Consider the following 22103-nt stretch of genomic DNA (forward strand, 5'->3'; position numbering starts at 1 on the left):
ACTGTTCCAGGCAGTCTCCCTATTGCAGTAGCATCAGCGAGGCGGGGAGCGCTGCTTTCAGTCACTCTCACAAGAGGTGTGCTCGCCTATTTAGAGAATGAGTAAAGATGTGTATCCAGCTGCTGGTAGTGAGGTGCCCACACAAGGTTAAATCAGACCAAAGGCTTTTGATTCCTGAGAAAAGAATATTGGAAACAGTTAGCCAGGATGTTGGGGATGGAGAGAAAGCCCGGTAGTAAAGCACCTGCTGGGGTCCTGGGTTCAATACTCTGCACTGGTTAAAAAAAAAAGTTCAGTCACAAAAGAAATGTAAAAGTTCTCGGTAAACATAGCAAGGATGTGTAATGCCTGTCCCTTTTCCTTCTCTTCCAGCTTCCCAGGGCTCTATTCTCTCTCTTATTCCAGGCTCCAGCCATTGGCAAGCTTTTTCTCAGTAACTAGACACCATTCTTTCTGGGCCTTCACACTTACTCTCCTTCTGAGGTACTGTGTCCTCCATCTTGGCAGATGCTCACACATCCTTAGGCCTCAGGGTGGAAATTGCTTCCTCTTGATCAGCTTAGGTTCGAATGGTCATCTAATATGCTTTTTCCCTTTGTACCTGTCATCTTAAAAATAAGCATTTATTTTTTCCTGCGGCTAGTTTGATACTCCAAAAAGCCAGGACTTCATGTACTTACTCAGGGGTAGTCTCTGTGTCTGGCATAATGTAATGTACTCATTAAGTACAATCAGTAAATCAATTGCTAGAATCAAAACAAACTAGAAAGTGATTGGTGAAAACAGTACATTGTTGGTAAGGAACAACCAGATGAGCTAAATAAAACATGCTCAAGAGTCAAACTGTATTTTATCAATTGGAATTCTGTGCATAATAGTAATTGTTCAGGTTAGCAGAGAAAGCAGATGTTCAATTAAACCATCTAAGAACATTTAACAATGACTAGCAAGTGAGCTTCTGGGTTATGACTTTAAATGGCAAATTACAAATTCAACTCAAAGTAGCTTTAGTCTGAGAAGGCTATTGGAACGATACAGAAAGTACCATAGAACGGAAAGAAAAGCTGCAGTCTCCCCACCTAGCAGGGCTCTCATCTTCACAGATTAGCGAGCTATGGAAATGCTTTCTCTTGAGTTCTGTTCTCCATCCTTTCCTAGTGTGGTATAGCAACTCCATGTGGCAGAGACTGTAGCTTTCAGGCTTTGTTACCTTTGGCAGAAAAGCAAACTGTCCAGCTCTCTTTGGGTTGACAGTCCCTGGGGAGAAGGTACTTTGTTTTTTGTGACTCGGGTCATAAGCCCATTATCCCAGTCTAAAGGTAAGAGCAATCCCCACATCTAAGGAGACAAGGCAATGTAAAGACTAGAATGCAGGGTGTAGTTTGGGCACGGTGGGTACGTGTGTGCATCAGGGTGATGAAATGAGCAAAGCCTTTCTCAAACAAGGTAGGCCTGCAGCCGTCTTCTCTGAGGAGCCTTGTGATAAACTCATTAGTTGCTCTGCCTTGTTCATTTGTTTGGTCCGCTTTTAAGCCCTGTTTAGTGTCATATGCAAAAATAAAGTGGTTAGAATTTTATCTAACATGAAGAATTATTAAAAACTGAAAGAAGAGCTGGGTGGTGGTGTCTTTAATCCCAGAGCTTGGGAGGCAGAGGCAGGCAGATCTCTGAGTTCAAGGCCAAGGCCAGTGTGGCCTACACACACACACACACACACACACACACACACACACACACACACACACACACACACACACAAACTGAAAGAAAATGGAAGTTTTTACTGTAGAGGTAGAAGATCTTCGTTAGCATATGAGAACCAGAAACCGTACAAGAGAGTTAATAGCATAAGAGGATAAAAGGGAACACTTACATGACAATGTCCTTGTATAACCCAAAAAGTTGTTTCATAATGATTAGAGGTTAGTTTATTAAAATGGATATAGCGGGGGCGAGAGAGTTGGCTTGGTGGTTAAAACTCTGGTTGCTCTTCTTAGGAGACCTGGGTTCAATTTCCAACACCTACCAAGGCTTACAACCATTTGTAACTCCAGGTTCAGGAGATCTGATGCTCCCTTCTGACCTCCACTAGTACCAGGCACACGTGGTATATAGACATACCTGCAGGCAAAACACCCATATGCACAAAATAATTAATAATAACAACAATAACAGCAACAGACAACATACATATTAGAGTCCACAATTTTAAGCAGACAAGTAATTATTATAATGAATATATTTCAATGGGAAAGTGGATATACACAATTTTAAAAAGGAAGGAAGTCTTCTTTATGTAAATAAAGGCAGTAAAATAGAAATTAGAAGAATGACAAAATGTCTCAAACTCTTGTTACACATCTGACAAAGGATCTTCAGATTTATATGTTAAAGAGTTCTTGACCCAAAGAAAAGACGAGCAGTTTCCAAGGGTAGCAGGAACTGTAGCAGGCAATTCACATACAAATTCACTGTACTACAAAGAAGAAAACATCAGTGGGCAGTAAGGATATGAGCAATGAGCAGCCTTATACAACCCGGGAGATAAGACTTAACACCTAGTCTAAAATAAAAGAGTGTGCAACCAAGTCTGAGGCCCCACCTGGTGGAAGGAGAGAACTGACCCCTATAAGTTGTAAGTTGTCTTCTCGTCCTCCGTTCAAATGCTATATCCTCTACCCATAAGTAAATTAAAACAAAGCAGAAAAGCCAGAGCCCAGCTTGTTGGTGCAGGCCTATACTCCAAGCTGTATGGGAGACTGACAGGAAGATCACAAGTTCAAAGTCTTGGCAGTGCACAGATTGAATTCAAAACCAGATTGTTGAAACCTTCTCTCAAAAAATGTAAAAGGACCCAGTGGCTGGGTCCTTAATCCCAGCACCCAGGAGGCAGAGGCAGGTGGATCTCTGTGAGTTTCAAGCCAACCTGTACTACACATTGAGTTCTAGGCCATCCAGTTCTACATAATGAGACCCTGTTTAAAAAAAAAAATAGAAGTCTGGGATGTAGCTTAATGGTAATCTGTTTACCTAGCATGTGCAGTGGTCAAGGCTCAGCTCTTCATGCCACAGTGATATACATTTATATACATATACATGGGGAACAGCATTTGTATTTTGTAGCAAATCGGAAATGTGCACCTATGTGTCTCATCAGCCAGAGCATCATTGTCCAGTGTGGCCACAAATGTAAAGTAGCATTTTCTAGTTGCTGCAGTACACGGAGAAGACAGATAGGATTAATTTTAAGTTATGATCATCAGTTTTAGCTTCATATTTTATAAAATGGACTACTTCATTGTAAATTTTAAATACTGAAATCTAAATACCGAATTTAAATACTGAAATCTAAAATACTTCAACATAGGATCAACATTGTAAGTTTCCTATGCGCTCAAGTCTTTGGACATGGTGTTTGTATTTTCAACCTGCAGCATGTCTCATTTGCCATAGCCACATTTTCATGATCTTAGCCACGTGTGGCTAACAGATACTCTACTGGACAGGGTAGCTCTAGAGATGCCCTTACTGATGGACAGAGGGACTCGTTTATAGTGGCCGTTTTCATAACAGCTAAAACAGAATCAGTCCGAGCATCTTTTGACAAATGAATTGTGGTACATTTTCACAGTGAAATGCTCTCCTACAGTTATAAGGAAAAATGAGTGAACTACAGATGTGTTAGTCATCATGGGAAACTTTTCAATATTGGAGGAAAATTTAAATTACAGAAGAATACTTAAAAGCTATTAAAATATAATTGGGGCCTGTGTAGGTAAAATGAGGAATTGGCTAATGTGTGAGGTTCTGAGGTCCTAGGTTCAATCCCTAGCAAGACACATACAGTTATAGTTTATAGATACATATGCAGTAAAGTCAAAAGGAAAAAATGCTTGAAAATTCAGAAGTAGTTGCCTCACACACAGGCCAGGGAATGATGCAGCTGGAGAGAAGTGACTTGCAGATGGATATTCAAAGATACTGTTGCTAGCCTGACCCTTAGAGATGTATGTGCAAGTATGCATACACATGTCATTAATGCTCGGGACATACTTGTTACTCAGTTTCACTAGCAAAGAAATAGTAATGATGGAGTGAGTTTCTTTTTGCCTGTGAAACTGGTTTAAAATGTGAAGGTGTTGTTCTGGTAAGCTTGGCATTGATCCCAGTGCTTAGGTGACTTAAGTCTGGAAGCTTGAGAATTTGAGGCTGGCTGTGCTACAAAGCAAGTGCTATGTTGAGATATCCTGTCTCTGTGAACAGTTCATGTACTCGGAGAGCAACGGTGCTCATAGGTGGACGGGACTGTGCAGCCTTTCGGATAAACTGATTTCGGTGTGTTTTTGCCTTTAGTTTAGGGTTGGGAGTGTGGTTCACTGGAATCATGAATGTTTGGTGTGTGCAGGGCCCTGACTTCAGTCCTCAGCACCAGAAGAAAAGATTTAAATGAAAATACATTTCTGTTTTTCTGTAAGATGGGCCTCATTTTATGTAGCTGGAGTTATCCTAAGGATACTGGATGGTGTTCTAGACCAGTGGATCTCAACCTGTGGGTTGAGACCTTTGAGGTCACATATCAGATATACTGCATATCATATATTTACATCTTGATTCATAACAATAGTAAAATTAGAGCTATGAAATAGTGATGAAATAGTGTTATGGCTGTGGGTCACATAGCATGCATTATAGTGAAGGGTTGCACCATGAGGAAGGTTGAGAACCACTGCTCTAGACTAAGTTAGAGCCTAGTGCCGGCCAGTTCATGTTTGAGAAACTGCTAGAGATTGGCACAGTTCCCACCCTCTTTCATCAAAATGTTGGGGTTGAATCCAGGCTCCCATGCACAGTGTGGAGTGTTTAGACACTGAGTTGTTCCCCTATCCCCAAACATTTCTCTTTAAACCAGCATTTACAATCAGGTTTTAACCGTTTGGCAGTCAGCAAATAAAACTCTGGTCGTCATTTTGGTGTAAAAAAGAACCAAAGACTGAGCATTTGGGGAATCGGGTGGCTGTGCGACCCCATTACAGCCGAGACCTCGAGCTAGGCATTCATGTCTCACTCTGGGTGAGAGTCACTTCTGAGGATTCAGGGATACTTTCACTTTTGAATAGAGTGCTAATAATAAAGTCTCTCAAAGAGGAAAAAAATTACTGAGTTCTTTTCTGAACACTGTTTGGTCTCAGAGTTAAAACCAGGGGAAAAGAGTCCCAGCCAGGTGCTCTGGATTTCCCCTCCATACCTATTAATCTGAAGAGAGCCTGAGAACCAAGCAGTGGAAGAAACACATAGCCTTCGTCTTCCACATGTGACTGCTTTAGACAGAGTGCATTTGTGCTGCTTCTCTGCCCATAAAGAGCACAGTTCCCACCAGCCTCTCTCCCGTTGCAGCACATGTGCATTCGGGCCCAGGAGGCAGTGATTCCATTTGTTTGTTTGTTTTAAGCCAAGGAAGTGACCAAACTCTGGTTTCTTGATTGTGAACTTGGCAGGCCCATGTGAAAGATGGGTAGTTACAGTTATTATTGCAGTTGGAAACTAAGCAAAGCATTTCCGACACAGGCAGGAGACTAAAGGCTTGGTGAGGACAGATTAGAGTTGGAAGTATTGTAGAACAGAAGTCAGGATTAGGCACTGATTGAAATGGCCACCTGACAGGAAGAAATAACTCTGATGTTTGAATTGATGTGCTCCCTGATATGCTATGCACTAAGTGCTCAGCACTGCCTGACGTGCCAGTCAGAGGACTTTCACACTGGTTCTTCAGGGCTCCATCTTGTTTGCTGTGTCAGTTACTGACTGAGAGATAATATGGATGCCAGCATTCTCTCTGATAGGTCACCCCCATTTCCTTCACATCTTGCCCAAACTACAGGTTGCTCTTAGAACCTCTTCCTTTCCCTCTCTTCTTCTTCCCTCCTCCTTTCCTCTCTCCTTTCTCCTCCCTCCCCCCTCCCTATCTTTCTCCTCCTATATTCCCCTTCCCTTTCTTCCCTCTATTGTTTGGAAGAAAAGTATTCAGGTCCTTAAAAATGTGAATTTAAAAAGATTTAAAATTAATTGAATGAGAACATAACACTTTTTTGAGAGTGACAGAGCCAGTGACACAGAGCAAGCGAGTGCTGGTCTGTGTAGTTCTGCCTAGAACTTGCTTTGTAGATCAGGATGGCCTGGAATTTGCAGAAATTCACCTGCCTCCACCTCCCAAGTGCTGGGACTAAAGGCATGTGCCACCATATCTAGCTTGAATATAGAATTTGAGATTCAGTGAAAATTGATTTCATGGTCTATGCTACAATTGTTTTAAAACATTAAATTTATGTTTCTGGTTTTGTGTTCAAGGTTGTGTAAAAATTCTTTTTTAGGTCCATTCAGAGAATAGACTGGTGATAAGTACATAGCAGTGAGAAATAGGAAGTGGCTGGAGGAGTTTGCATAGACAGCACAGAGGAGCGGCTCTGTGGAGTGAGTTAGCAGCTGTAATACACAGCGAGCACTATAGTCAACAGGACTGTGTTGTCTCCAGGATTGCCTGATGAATAAGTAGATTACTGCTGTCCTTGGGAGGTCAGCTGGTAACCTAAGTGATGGACATGCTCATGTCTTTCATTACAGTAGCCATTTTACTGTATACATGTGTTTTATATCTTGTACCTTAATGTACACAGTAAAATTTGTTTTCAAAAACAGTTGGGTAGTGAGATGGTTCAGCAGGTTAAGGCACTTGCTTTTTGAGCCTTAATGATCTGAGTTCGACCCCTGAAACACACGTAAAGGTAGAAGGAGAGACCTGGATGTGCCCATCACAACCACCACCACCACCACCACCACCACCACCACCACCACCACCACCACCACCACCACCACCATCATCATCATCATCATCGTCATCATCATCATCATCAAGAAAGTTTTAAAATAGAATAAGGAAAAGTATTTCTACGTCTCAGGCTAAGAAAGAACACTTTTCTTATTGTATAGTTTAGATTCTTTCTACAGATGCTAGTATTGAAATCAGGTGTTAATCCCTACAGGCTTAAAGAAGAAATCCTAGATGAAAATGTTCAGCAAATCATATGGCTAGATGAAAAGACACTGCCATGTCCTCATACAATAAAGGAAGCATTTTTGATTGGAGTAACAGCTTATAGAGATAAAAAATAATTGTTGTTGTTTTGACACTCACTTAAAGAAATTGGAGAATAAAAGCCAAAAATGTACTGTGGTCTTATTCTCCACTGAGCTGTCTACAGAGTGCCAGATTTTAAGCCTGCAGTAGCTTTGCAAGTCTTAAGGAGACGCAGTTCAGATACAATCGGCAGTTTCCTCTGTTTAGTATTCTTTGTCTAAAGCTGTGATGCACAACACTTTGCTCTGGTAGCTGGGTGTGTCAGGGCTTCCTTTTTATAGAGGGTAGCTTGTTACCTTTCTGTCTTAAGAATGCATTTCCCTGAGAGTGATAATTATAAAATCAAATTATAAACACCATCCAAAGAATAAGTCTTTGAAACTCCTTCAGAAATAAAAAGTATTTTACCTTTATCTTTCTCCCATTCTTAACTCTCTTCTTGACTTCTTCTTGTTGTTGTTGTTGTAATTTTTAATAACTGCAAAACAGCTGAGGGGAGGAGACTTGGAATAGCTCCTAACTAAAAAGACCCCATGGCCATTTGTTATTGGATGCTGTTGGAGATGATGTAGGTTGTATTGCTAGGGTTTTAGATTATATCTAAGAAAAATGTAAGAATGAGTACAGCAAAGAAGTGTTTGAATCTTAAACGCAAAAGGAAGCATAGGGCAGCACTGAGCTGCTTTCAGAATGTTCACTTAGTGGGGACTCTAGGAAAGAACAGGACGTTGTTTGGAGGGAGCTTTAATGTGAGGAAAATCTCCAGTTGAGTAATTGTTAGACTTAATGAAAATCCATACCGAATAGTGTCAAGTAGTTAAAGAGCGTCCTCAGCTGCCAAGTGCAAAAATATGACGTCATCGACTTCTCCAGTCCAGCCCTTAGCTCCTCCCTTTCATGACAGTTGGGACTTTCACAAGCTATACTGTGTCTTAAAACAAAAATAAATGAATAAATCATGAATATATGGGTCTGAGATTTGGGTTCAATTAGCAGCTCCTCCAGGGTTGAAGTACATCTGATGTCTGTTCTCTTTGGGCTCATGTAGTCCTTCCTGGGTGTAGGAAGACTTGCTAAAGCAAAAGAAAAGGTAAACACCTTAGAAAACAAGCTTTTAAAACAGAAAGAAGCCCTCCACATAGATGGCAAGGTGAGAATTACAGCTCAATCAGGAACCCTTGGAGGAAGACATTTTTTCCCAAAATGTAATAGATATAATTTTTTTAATTATAAAGCAATATATTTATCATAAAGTCCTCTGCCAAGTCACCAAGGCAAAAGTTGCCTGCAAGCTCACCACTGTTCACATTTTGATGCACAAAGTGTTTTATTTTCATAGGAATTAATGTGAGATTATTCCAGAAGAACCAAGAAAGACCACTGTGTATATTCTTAAAAATTGAAAAGATGTTGCATCCTGATACCAGATTATGGGAAGTTGAAGTTTGGGTGAATGGTTAAGAATGCAGGGTCAGGAGAAACAGTTGATTAGCTGAGAGCATAGAGAGCTCTTGCAAAGGACCCAAGTTCAAATTCCAGCAGCCTTGTGGGGTGGCTCAAACTGCCTGGAACTCCAACTGTAGGACCTCCAGCCCCCTCTTTCAGCCTCTATGTGCACTGTAATCAGGTGCACAAGACCACCGCCTTTTTTTTTTTTAATACAAATCACGTTTTGGGACAACTTTTCCAATTGTTTTTATGTTGTATCCTTTTTCAATTGTTTTTGTGTTGTATCCTTCAAACCCATCTTTGAAATGTATGTCCAAGCTACTTCTGGCTCAGACTTACTATCCGTTACATCACCCTAACTGTAGTAAATGTCAGCCTGCTTACATTATTAGACTGTTGTGAGGTGATAGTTGACTGATGCCACTTTATCTCGGAACCATGAAGGCTATATCTTGGCTAGGGAGTGGTATTTCTGTGGTGGCCAAAACATACTTCTTGATTTACTTAATACAAATAGGAAAGGAAAACATCGTTGACTTTGCCTGTTACCTTCCCCATGTGAATTACATGCCAAAAGCGGATGGAGAAGATGGGAGAATGGTTCTCTAAGAGGTGTGGTGTGTCCCCAACACTGATTTCTGGGAAGAAAGCTTCTCAGGAACAAAGGCGTCACCTCATAGCTTTGGCAGCTGGCCCTCATGTGCTGGGAGGTGAATAGGGAATGTCTTGTGCACTTGGGTATTTTAAAGATCTTAAGGATTACATTTTGTTGATTGGCTTGCTACTTTGTTGAGGAGTTGTATGCATTAAAGACTTAATCAAATTGCATTGCATTTTGTGTGTTTCCTGTGTAAGCATCTGCATTCGGGTGTAGGTAGCACTGTTTTCAAAGCCCAGAAAGGGCAGGGTGCTCAGTTGCTTTTATAAAGGCAATTTCTTGCTTGACTGCGATTGAGTGCAGAATTATAATACCAAGGGCTTAATTTATAACAGAAAATGCAGGAGTGCAAACCTGTTAAACCCCTTCTACATGTATAAACAGGGTAAACAATGGCAGATTAGCATGGAATATTGTTTGATGTGAATAATCTTAAAAACAAATTTCCTTGGCCTCTGCCTGTCATACCTGTTAGCACAGAGAAAACTTGTAGGAATCAGGGCATCATCTTTGAAATACAGAATCAGAGTAGAGAAGCAGAATGACACGAGGCAGCTGCTGCCTGGATTGGCAGCCTATTTATAATCCAGGAGGCTCATCGTGAGATTGCCACGCTGTGTGCTGTGCACTGTGCCCGCATCAGATAGGAATGATGATTTGCCTGTGTGTGTGCATGCTCGCGGCTGTTCCTGCTCTCAGACTTCTAATTTTTCAGCAAGGGATTCCTTTTCCTGCATAGCAATGGAGCATGCCAGTCAATGCTGATTTTGGAGTTGCAAGCACTGAACAGCATCTCCTAGGGACCTGGGCATTCTTGTGGTGCTGGGGGGAAAGTTCTAGCGGGCCAGGCATTTAAAGATGTCTGACCTTCTCTACATTTTCACCAGGCTGTCTCTCCTGAATGAATCATGTGGGACAGGATGTCGCATTTCAGTACCTTTTGGCTATCTGTGCATGTTAGACAATAACCATTGCCAAGCCAATGGGTCTCAGGTTTTTTAATTACGGATTTAAATGCCCACAGGAGCTCTGCTCATATGTTAATTCCACTGTTTGACTTTAAAGGATTTTTTTGGTTTTGTTGTATTTTGTAATTCGGATTATAAAAGGCAGTCAGCCATTCAATATGGAGATAGTTTACCACTTGTTTTTGAGGCAAGCAGGGTAGGAAAAGGTAGCTGAAGTCTTTTTACCTTTCCCATCTGAGAAGGGAAACCGCCTTCCTCTGTGCTCTCCCTAAGGTTTATTTTAAAGTATGTTAGCAGACACAGCCTTGACACTTGTTTCCAGGAGCACCCTAAAGCGCTGGAATGGTTCTCAGTCCCAGCTACTGTTAGCTCCCTCTGCACCCTGCCTGGTATCTCCTGGTGTCTACGTCACAGAGTGTCTGCAACTGAATTTTCCTCCCAGGCAGTTTCCCCTAAGGCACATTTTACTACAAAACATATCCTGTGCTGCTGTGCTGAGGTGCTTCAGAGCACTCTTGTGGAATTTTAATTTTAAAATAGTGAAAATTTAAAGCTACAGATAACAGAAGGAGAGGTGTTTTGGTTTTTCCTTAGCTCAGCTCTCTTACACATATGATTTGTCACATATATGATTATGTTCCTCTGATGACCCATCAGAGACATGTAGAAGCCAGGATGTATTCACTAAGAAGGGATTTTCTTTTATGTTGTTGTGTTGTTATTGTGTTGTTGGCAAATCTGAAGAAGGTCAGTAGGTAATATTCCTCTATTGGTGTTGAGTTTCTCCCTCCTCCGACAGTATGCTTTGGAAAATTTAAGTGTGCGGCACAAGTTGGAAGGTTTTGAGGGAGCACTCCAGCAGTTGTGGGTCCATTACCAGTGCATGCAACACCATATTTCAGGTCACAAAACAACCTGATTTAGTTTTTAGCAAAGTAGGAGCGGCTTGCAAGTGAGCCCAGGAAGAAGTATGCAGCAGGTAGGGGAGAGAGGAAAGCATGAAGCCACAGCACAGTTTAACACCTAGAGGGTTGGGTGAGAGACATGAGGCTTCTCTGTCATCTTAACTTTTCCGAAATTATGTCACAATGGATTTTGTTGTTGACTTTGTGTGTGTGTGTGTGTGTTAAAAAGTACACCTGCAGTAGTGGTATACAACTTTAATTCCAGCATTAGGAGGCATAGGCAGGCAGATCTCTGTGCGTTTGAGGCCAGCCTGGTCTACTAGCTCCAGGACAGCCAGGGATATACAACAAAACCCTGTCTCAAAAAATCGAACCAAACACACACACACACACACACACACACACACACACACACACACACACACAGTTAAGATTACCATTTGGGGATAAAGTATCATGACCAAAAGCAAGTTAGGGAGGGAAAGGTTTATTGGACTTACACTTTCATATCAGTACAGGAACTTAGACAGGGCAGGAACCTGGAGTCAGGAGCTGATGCAGAGGCCATGGAGAAATACCACTTACTAGCTTGCCCCCTCTAGTTTGCTCACCCTGCTTGCTTAATAGAGCCCAGGAACTCTAGCCCAGGGACAGCACCACTCATAGTGTGTTGAGCCCTGGCCCATCATGGCCCATCAATCAGTAATTAAGAAAACTTCCTACAACTGGATCTTAGGGAGGCATTTCTTAATCAGAGTTCTCTCCTCTCAGATGTTAGCTTATGTCAAGTTGACATAAAACTATCCAGCACAACTTGTATGCATACATTTTTAAAAAATAAAAATTATAACTTACATGCTAGAGAGAAATTACTTCTTTCCCGTGATCTACCAGTTACATATTTTAGAGAAAATGCTTGTGGATAGGCAGTGTATGTTTTCTTTCTTGGTGTTGCTTGTGAGTAGTGCCTTGATGAGTTTTGTGCTACTAAAACAGAATCCTACAGTCTGGGTAGATAATGAGCTTGTGGTTCTGAAAACTGCACAGTACAAGAACAGGGGCCCCGTCTTGTAAGGGCTGTAGGGCTGTCTTGTTATTCCCAATATGGCAGGGAATACTACATGGTGGGAGAGAAAGCAGGGGAGAAAGAGAACAAGAGGTAGGGGTGAGAGAACACAAGAGAAAGAGGAGGTTGTGTGACTTTTCCTGGGAGATGTAATATGTTCACCCCAAGTAGAATGATCCCCAGCAGACCAGAGAAAGGAGCCTTTCCATCTTGGTAACTGTCTAGGTTGTCGGGGCTCCCTATAGGAGCTACACCGTTGGGGAAGGGGATTCCCTTCAGTCACTTACTCCCTCAGATGCCATGGTTATTGGAATCTCAGGAAGATAGGCATCTCAGGGTGGTCTCCTGTCTCTTGAGTTTCTGCCTTCCTCTGTAGCAGAGTGCTAATATGCAGGGAATCCTTCGGGTTATCACAGGTGCTGTGCCTCAGCAAAGCCACAGTGAGTTCAACCCAGAGGAACAACTGCATGCATGAGGGCAGAGCCTCTTCTCATGACCTAGTCACCTCTTAAGGTTCCACCTCTCAACTCTTGTATTGGGAATTAACATTTACAAGACATAATATTTAGGGGAGAGCATTCAAACATAAGAAATGAATCACTGGGGCTGGAGAGATGGCTCAGTGGTTAAGAGCCCCGACTGCTCTTCCAGAGGTCCTGAGTTCAATTCCCAGCAACCACATGGTGGCTCACAGCCATCTGCAAAGAGATCTGATGCCCTCTTCTGGTGTATCTGAAGACAGCTACAGTGTACTTATATATAATAAATGAATAAATCTTAAAAAAAAAAAGAAATGAATCACTGGTAGGATTAAGAAGCAAGTGAAACGGTGTAACAAAATGTTGATCTTGAGTACAGCTTTGTGGAAGTGTTTTATTTGAAGGGGTGGTGCTCAGTAACAAGGGATAATAGCTTTCTAGAGGAAGGAAAAGGGAAGTGGAAGAAATATTATTAGTTTTGAGCAGAGAAGGTAACTTCTTATAGTTGAGGTATAAGTAGGAGAGTTAGGGAAATCATAGAAAATACTAATTTAATGAAAGGCACTTTATGCCTAGATCAGGTCTTCTGATGAGAAGGAGAAAACCCGGTAAGTAACTTGGTTGTCCACAAATCTGAGAAACGTCCCATATAGCCATCAAGTGCCCTCAGCTTGCTGTGGCTGGAAGGAGGGCAAGCAAAATTTGGGAGCTGCAGCTCTCAGCCTTTCCCTAACTCTGTCCCCTTGATGCTGACAACTCCAGCATGTTGCAGGCATTCTGAGAGAAAAGCATCTTGGGATTAGAAAACTTTCCATATGTGCTGTGCAGTGTTTCTTCTGTGCAAGCCATTTGACTTGGTGTTTGGTTAACTCTATAGTCACCTTTCCAAAGCATACCTCATATCTCAAGGGACATCAGAATCCCCTGTGGCAGGCACCCTGTCTAGAAAGAATGGTGTTCCTTCCTAGTTTGATACATGGATTTGGAAATGGATTTTGACACTTCCCAAATGTTAATATGGCTTCTGACATGTTGCTAATTAATAAACCCTCTTGTTCTATACTGAAGAGCCCATTGCAATGCAGACTCATGGACCAATCAAAGTAGAAGGGGCCTCAGTTGTCCCCCTGCAGCCCTCCTCTCCTTGTAGAAGGCACAGGCTACTGCTTAAACCAAACTTGCACAGAGTCTTGGTTTCTTTTCCAGCCTAAAGAATAAAAAATATTCTCATTCTTTATTTCCAGTTATTTTTCTTTCTATTATACAAGGCATAAAGCTTCACTGTATAATGTAATAGAAGTCAAATAGTGTTTTATTCCATGATAGAAAAATGGGATAAGCATATGTGTATGCAATTTACTTTAGTTCTTTTGATGCCATATTCTTTTCATTTGTTTGACTTTAGAAATAGGGTCTTACCCTGTAGCTTATACCCCCTTCCTGCATTGGCCTCCTGGGTCAATTTTTTTTTACAAGTGTTCAGGATCATACTGTTATGTGTTTCCCTTATATATATCATTAAAGAAGATACTGGGGGACCAACAAGATAGCTTAGCCACTAGAGCTGCCCGCCTCTGAGCTTGGTGACCTGTGTTGAATCCCTGGGACCCACATGATGGAAGGAGACAACTGACTCTTTCAGATTGTCTGACTTCTACATGTATAGCACAATACATGTGAGCCTTCACACACACATATACACATGTACAGACACCCATAATGAAATGAAGATACTGTTGACATAGCCCTTCTGCAGGCAGACTCTCTGTTTGCTGTTTTAATGCTTGCCTTTTCTGTTGTCCTTTCTTTCTGCCTCCCTCCTAAATTATGTTTCTCCTCAGGAATTCTCAAAATGTGAATTTAAAATAAGTAAATAAACAAACAAATAAATTCACTTTGACTTTTAACTTTGGCACCTCTTGTGATGTCACCAGCCCAGTGTGAACACTGCTGTTCACTCACAGTACTGTGGTAGTGGTGAATGTATAGTTAATTGTTTAGAATTCAGTGCATTTTAAAAACCTGCCTAGTGATTTCCTTCATAGATTTCACATGTCTAAAGAGTTTTTCAACTATGCCTGTTATAGTTTTACATGCCAGCATTAAGTACAGATTGTGTTCATATTTGAGAAAATTCACAACTTTAGGGCTGAAGAGGATAGCATTTCTTACCGAGGTCTTCAGATGGTATTAGACATGAGAGAAGAAAGAACATGAAAGTGGGAGCTGTTTCCAGAGTCTGCCTCACAAGACAAGGCCGTCGTAGACCACAGATGAACAGTAGTGCACACACATGCAGGGCAGTGCTGCCACCCTGCCCATGCATCAGGTGCTCCCCTCCTCCTGCTGGGACAGGGCCGAGCAGACTGTCAGCCAGCGCAGGCTCCCCTCTTCCTTGGTGGCAGTTTAAGTGAAGAATTGGTTTGCTGCAGGGTACTGGCCGTTACTTCAGGGACTCCAAGGTGATTCCCAGACATGTCACAGGGTATTTGCTCTACTGGCCCAGCATGTGAAAATGAAGTGCCATGTTGGGCATGTCAGACAGGAACAGAAGACACTAGGAAATGACACAGCAGGTGCCACAAGTAGGGTCCAAATCCCCAAAAGAGTAATCATCGTGCCAGTCAGAACGTAACTGTGCAGCAGAGCTACCCATTCTCTGTGCTCAGTCATGGAGAAGTGAACCCCTGACCTCATGAGACTGTCTCTGCCTGTCAGCGTCTCTAGGTTCTTGCCATTCGTGTCGAATGGCCCTTTGCCAACAAGGGAGGTGAAAAGAATGTCAAGCTGCCCTTGAACAAGTGTGGTTGTGGGTGGCACCACCGATGACTTCAGTGATGGCTAACCTGAGCATCCACGAGCTGACATTTCTGTTTCTTGTGTTGTGGGTTCTTTCCGCCTAGGCTAGGGAGGTGCTTCTTCTGTATAGTGTTGACTTGGCACAAAGCTTCCACTTAACTGGGGCAAAGTGAAAGAAAATAACAGCAACAAAGAAAACAAAACAAAACAAAAACCCAAAGGAGCCAGCCAAATCTCACCAGAGAATAAAGAGATTAAGTCTCTCTGGTAGGACTGAAATGCATTCTAATTGCTAAGTTAATACAAAAGTAAAGCCTTTAGGTCCTCACAGTCACAGTACAAGTGGACATGGTACAATCCAAGCACCAACAAGGACAGGGTACCCATCAATCCAACACCGGGGCCAGTGCTGGGGTATAGCAGAGTATTTTTAACTGAATTCTTTTGGGCCCTACTTGGAATAGACTTTGTCTAGACTGGTCATATCCTTGTGCTATGTGGATTTGTTTAAAAATAGTCTGAACTTCAGAGGCTTAGATTTTTTTTTTTAATAGAAGCAGTGATGGCGTACATCTTTACTCCCAGTACTTGGAAGGCTGAGGCAGGTGGATCTTTGAGTCTGAGACCAGCCTGATCTATAGAGAGAGTTTCAGGAAGGACAGCCAGGGCTACACAGAGAAACCTTGTGTAGAGAAACAAATTAGATTAGATTAGATTTTCAGAAACATGAGCAAGCATAAGGGCCACTTGCCCAGGTTTGTTTTGTTTTAAGAGCAAATTTAGGTACTTTATAAATCTAGAAGAAAGAGAAATTAATCTGTTAGGAAAACATTGTGTAAGAAATGGTGCCTGGGTCTTTAAAAATAGATCTGGTTTACCTCCTGGGTATTTACCCAAAACCCTCAAGTTCATGTCTCACAGAGATATGTGCACGGTGGCAATGTTCTTCACAGTAGCTCAGCTGAGGCGTCAACCTAGGGGTCCAACAGCAGAGAACTGGGTAAGGATGTGTGGTATGTATACACCGTGGATTTTTTTCCTATCCATAAAGAACCAAGTTATGGTGTTGGCAGGAATATTGTGCAATTAGGGACAATCATATCAAGTGTCTCAGAAGGACAACTATCTATCATATGCTTTCTGTGTTTTGGTTCTTGGACTTGTGTATAGACAGCATTAAAATAGTAGTGAAACCTAGGGGAACAAAGGGACTGATGGATGTCAGCATGCAGTATACACTAGTATGAAAAACCTAAAACAAATCGTGTGGGCCAGCAAGATGGCTCAGTGGATAAAGGCATCTGCTACTAACCTCTGCCTGATCCCCAGAGCACACATGGAGAAAGGAGAGAGCCAACTCCTGTAGGCTGTCTTCTGACTCTTATACACATGCTGTGACATTTTCTCACACACACTAACACACACAATAAATGAATTTAAAAATAAAATTTGAAAGCTGGATGTGGTGACACATACCTTTAATATCAGCCTTGGGAAGCAGAGACAGGTGGATCTCTGTGAGTTCTATGGGACAGCCAGGGTTATGTAGAAAGACCCTATCTCACAAAAAAATTTAATTAATTAATTGTGAATAAAAGGGGAAGGGGAACACTTGGGGAAATGGCTTAGAAGTGAAAAATACTTGCTACCCAGGTTGGACTGCCATGACTCACAATTGTCTGTAACTCTAGTTCCAGGGTATCCAATGCACTCTTCTGGCCCCTGTGGGTACCAGGCATACACTCACATATGCAAAATAAAAATAAATCTTAACAAACAAGAAGTATAGGTGGGTAAGGTTTAGAGAAGAGGTTTTGGTAGTAGATAAGGAATACTTGTGGCAAGGGTACAGTGCAGAGACATGCATCTCATATTCTAGTTGTAACAGATAAATTGAAGTGCTTGAAGGGAGTGGACATTTTGGTAGATGCAGTACACCTGTTGAGGGCTTTAAACATCTTTACTGATGAGTTTAGGCTTTATTTCTCTTAATAAGGAGATGGCAGGAAATCTTAAGCAGAAAAATGACATGGGAAGATCTCTTTAAGAAGGATTTTCTGCCAGCAAAACATCTCTCTGCCCTTCATGGAGAACCATCATTAGGAAATGCGTGGAAACTGTCTCAGTGTAAAACCTGAATTGTGGGGGTGGATCAGAGTGCAAGGCACTGCCGGGACTGTGAGGGATGGGCACATAAACATGTCTCAGCTGTTCCCCTCGAGCCACTGGACTGTTGTTAAGATGGGAAACTCTACGAAGTTCTGAGCAGGCCGGATGGAGGTGTTGATGTTAGGATAGGAGTGTAAGGTAGTGTACCGGAGAGGCCAGGGCTAAAGGTGCGGAATTGCTGGGCCCTGCACAGCTCTGAGCTGTGTGCTGCCCTTTCTGTCCTTCTTCTTCTGTGAGACAGGTACTTTTAAAGCCAAGCACCCCATTTTGAAAACACCAAATCTGAAACATTCCAAAACCTGAAGCTTGAGGAACAGTATAGCACATAGAGGATTTTGGATTTTAGTCTTTTTAGATTAGAGCTATAAGTAAAGTCTATGCACATATTCCAAAATGCCAATTCTGACGTGAAATATCTCTGGTACCAAACATTTTTAGATAAAGATGCTCAACTTGTATCTTCATTTAAGAAGTGGGTGGGGCTGGAGAGATGGCTTAGCAGTTAAGGGCACTGACTGCTCTCACAGAGGACTCAGGCTGGATTTCCAGCACCCACAGGGCCCTTCACAGCTGTCTGAAAGTCCACTTTTGATGTCCTCCTCTGGCTTCTGGAGATGGAATATGATACACATACATTCAGACAAAATCTCATGCATTGAAAATAAAGATTAAATACAAAGGAGTAAGTGGGATAAAGTTAAATAACTGTCTGCATCCTGTGCATCTCATACATCCTGTGACAAGAGCCAGAATCTTACCCAAATTATGTCATCTTCCATAGTTAGTCCATGATGAGAATCACTGTAAAGCTGAAATTCAGTGTAGTACCTGGGAGTGAGTGGATGGAGTGGGGCCCGGGAGAAGGTAAGAGCAGAAACTTGAAAGCATCCGGTTTGAATAGTTCCAATAGAAATGGACCAATGGACACATAAGAGTAGAAAGGAAGGGAAGAGAAAGGAGTCTGTGGTTGGGGATCCAGGATTCTTTCCAGCAGTGATAGTGGCTCAGGATTGGGATTGCCCAGTCAACAGAAAGGAATGTGAGGGCGCATGGCAATTTACCCCAGGTCCCTCCTGGACAGGAGGCGGGGAAGCTGTGAGTAGGCGACGAGTGAGAGACCTTGAGTACGCAGTTAGTTTCTGCTTTTTGTACACAGTGTTCTGAAATTATTATAACTAATTTACAAGAAGTTCTTCTTCCCTTTTGTTTCAGTATTTTGTATACACAATTTTAAAGTTAAAGAAAGGCAAGACATAAGAGATGCTGCTCTGTAGCTAGTTACTGATAAAAACTGCTCTGGAGCAGTGTTGTAGCTCGCTCCTGGAGCACTTGCTCAGAGTGGTGAAGCCCTGGGCCTCTCTCTATCTCCAGTACCAAAACTAAAACCATTCCAAAGCTCTCCCCACCTTTATTCTGATTTGAGAACAGACCTCGTGAGTTTGGAAAGGAAAGGCTTTGATTGTCCCTGGTAAGAACTGTCTTAAAATCCTAAAATTCTGGAGCTAGAAGATACCTTAGAAATTGCCATTCTGATTTCAGCATTTGAACTCTTGAAGTCTTAGAGACACCCTACCCACTCAGCAGGCTGAGAACTGATGGTAATTAGGAGAGTTCATTCTTGTCCTCCAGGAGCCCATACTCCAGAGTGAAGAACGAAGCTCCAGTTCTGAGGATGTCTAGTAAAAACGAAATATAGCTTAGGGCTTTCTTTGGGGATTCTAGAGAAAATGAGAACGTTTTTATCCAGAGGAGCTGGGAGCTGGGCTGTCATGTTAGAGAGTCTCAGCGCTCAGCCATACTGCTTTCACTGCTCTGTGCTCCAGCAATTCTGCCTCAACACATCTAACCCTAACCCCAATCCAGTGGGGATGGCAGGGAGGACAGAAGAGTGGAAAGAAAGCCATAGACCTACATGGTTTTTTTTTTTTTTTAATCTTCCCACTGTCTGACTTCTGGGCCAAGGCTTTGCATGCTCAATCATGAAAACTGTCTGTTTCCAAAGCTAAGAGGAGTATTCAGAGTTGTGTGTTGTGATTGTTGTTGAATTGTAGTGTTGTGAGTCATCAGATCCCCCAAATGTCCTCCATATGTATTCATACCAATATTCTCCACAGTATAAAGCAAGAGTGTGGGCATTGAAAGTAGGAAACAAAGATTTGTGTCCTGGTTCTGCCATTTACCCAAGTCACTAATCTGTGTGAGCTTTACTTTACTCTTCTGCAAAGTAAATCTCTCCACAGCATTCTCACAAGGCAGACATAATGTAATGTATCAGAGAAATGCTCGGTACGCTGTAATGTCAGTTATATTTATAGAATGCTGACATTTGAAAAATAGTTGTATGTCTTAGACTAATGCTACACCTGTTCCCAGGTGACTTAATCATTGACTTATTAAACTTCCTTTATTAATTCTTAGAAATACTCAAGAGACTTTATGAGTATGAGATAGGAGAGAGCTTTAGTTTTTGTTTTTGAAAGATCATTTCTTCAGTTAACTTTCAAACTAGGATATTTCTCCATGACTCCTTCCTTCCTCCTTCCTCCCTCCCTCACTACCTTCTTCTTTTCTCTCCTCTTCCTCCTCCTCCTCCTCTCTCTCTCTCTCTCTCTCTCTCTCTCTCTCTCTCTCTCTCTCTCTCCCTGAGACATGGTCTCATTGTGTAGCCCTGGCTGTCCTAGAGCTCACTATGTAGACCAGCAGGCTGACTTCAGATTCACTGTGCTGAGATTAAAAGCCTGTGCCTTTCCACTTGGCCAGTCCTTTTCTTTTAGGGTTGTATTGCTCAGTGACTCTATAGTTTCTTGTCAAAAGTTTTTGATTCTGGGCTGGAAACAAGAATAATTTTTGTTTAGAAGCTTGATAAATTAGGATATTTAATAATTTTAAAATACAGTATAAAGTGACGATAAAAGTGTTTACTTAAAATTAGTTTTGATTTATTCTTTGAGAATTTCATACATATGTATACATACAGTGTATTCTGATGTGAACACTCCCTTCTCCCCTCACCAACTCTCTGTAAATGCTAACTCACCCCTCCTAACTATCTACCTGCCCTCTCTCTTCTTGCTTTTACATCCCACTTAGAGTTGGTCATGTGCGTGTGGGTGTAGGATGATCTTTAGGACCATGAGCATCTTAGGAGAGGCTACATTCCTGAAGAAAATGGACTCTTCCCACAACAGCCAACAATTAACAACAGCTTTCAGCTGTGGTTGGGGCCTCATGAGCCCCTCCCCGATTCATGCTGGAATGATGACTAGCTTGACCTTGGGTAGTTAACAGCAGTGCAACAGGCCTGACAGGCCAAAGGTAACATTTCACAGCATCATCCTCCCATCATCCAGTGGTTACACTCACTCCCTCTTCTACAATGTCCCCTGAGCCTAGGACGCACAGGTACTTATTCTCAGCACTTGGAACCGTTGAATCTCTGTGGCAACCACTTTCGGGGGTTGCAGTACTACTTCAGAAGACGTGGGTTGTTAAATGAACTTCCACTCTCAATGCTGGATGCGGAATCCCTCCCCACAAGCTTCTGGTCATGGAGGTGATAGAGGTTGGCGAGAAGCAAAGGCTGATGCCCTTGTTCTTGGTTCCTGTTCTCTCTACTGTTTACGGAAATGTTATCTAGGCCAGAAAAACATGCACGATGGTATCAGTGACCCCCATTCTGAGAGTGTGTGCTTTCTAGGTTAAAGGATAAACAGCACACACAAACATTTAACCAACAGAATCTATGTTGCAGGGCTTCAGGGTTGGGTTAGGGCACAGGAGCATGGCCCCTGGAGCCAGATCTCGTGGTCAGAACTGTGCCTCTCTGCGGTGTACTACTTTTGGTGTCTTGGAAAGTTCCTTTTCTGGGCTTTAGCTGCTTTTGCTAGCTAATAGTATCTGTCTCTTTGGATTGCTTAGAATATTCAATTATGTAATACACAATGAACTTAGAATGGTGTCTGCCATTATACTATAATAACTGGAGCTGCTGTTATTGTCACACATTAAGATGTTATTGTATGTTCAGACACTCGATGTAATAAAGTTTCACACAGCATTGACTCAAAACAAACTTTGGAGAGAATTGGAACTTCTCAGAGCCCTCAGGGATAGATGGACAATAGTGCTGGGAGAGACCTGTACTCTAAGATGAGCATCAAAACCAGAAGCTTACTGTGGAAGGCAGCGTGTTGTTTAAAGAGCGGGGAAAGAGGCAGAGGGATCTCAATTGGCACAGCCGGCAGTACTTGCCTAGCATGCTTGAACTCTGGGTTTACTCCCCAGCAGCACATAAACTAGATGTGGTGTTTGTATAGTCTGATCCCCGCACTGAGAAGGTAGAGGCAGGAGAATCAGAAATTCAAGGTCATCTTTGCTACTTGGCCAAGTTGAGGCTTGCCTGGAATATGTCTCAAAATAAATACCGTCCCACTTCTTTTCTAAGATAAAAAATAAAGACCAGGGAAGACACTGGTCTG

The 22103-nt window shown here is 42.2% G+C and overlaps 1 protein-coding gene across 50 annotated transcripts in view; it reads left to right on the forward strand.

The window, feature by feature from the left end:
• The window catches only part of Phf21a (PHD finger protein 21A), a 190200-nt gene that overhangs the window by 94146 nt on the left and 73951 nt on the right, over positions 1-22103 (forward strand). The window lies entirely within an intron of this gene.

The sequence above is a fragment of the Rattus norvegicus genome, chromosome 3 (genome assembly GCF_036323735.1).
Source record: "Rattus norvegicus strain BN/NHsdMcwi chromosome 3, GRCr8, whole genome shotgun sequence".
NCBI classification, from domain to species: Eukaryota; Metazoa; Chordata; class Mammalia; order Rodentia; family Muridae; genus Rattus; species Rattus norvegicus.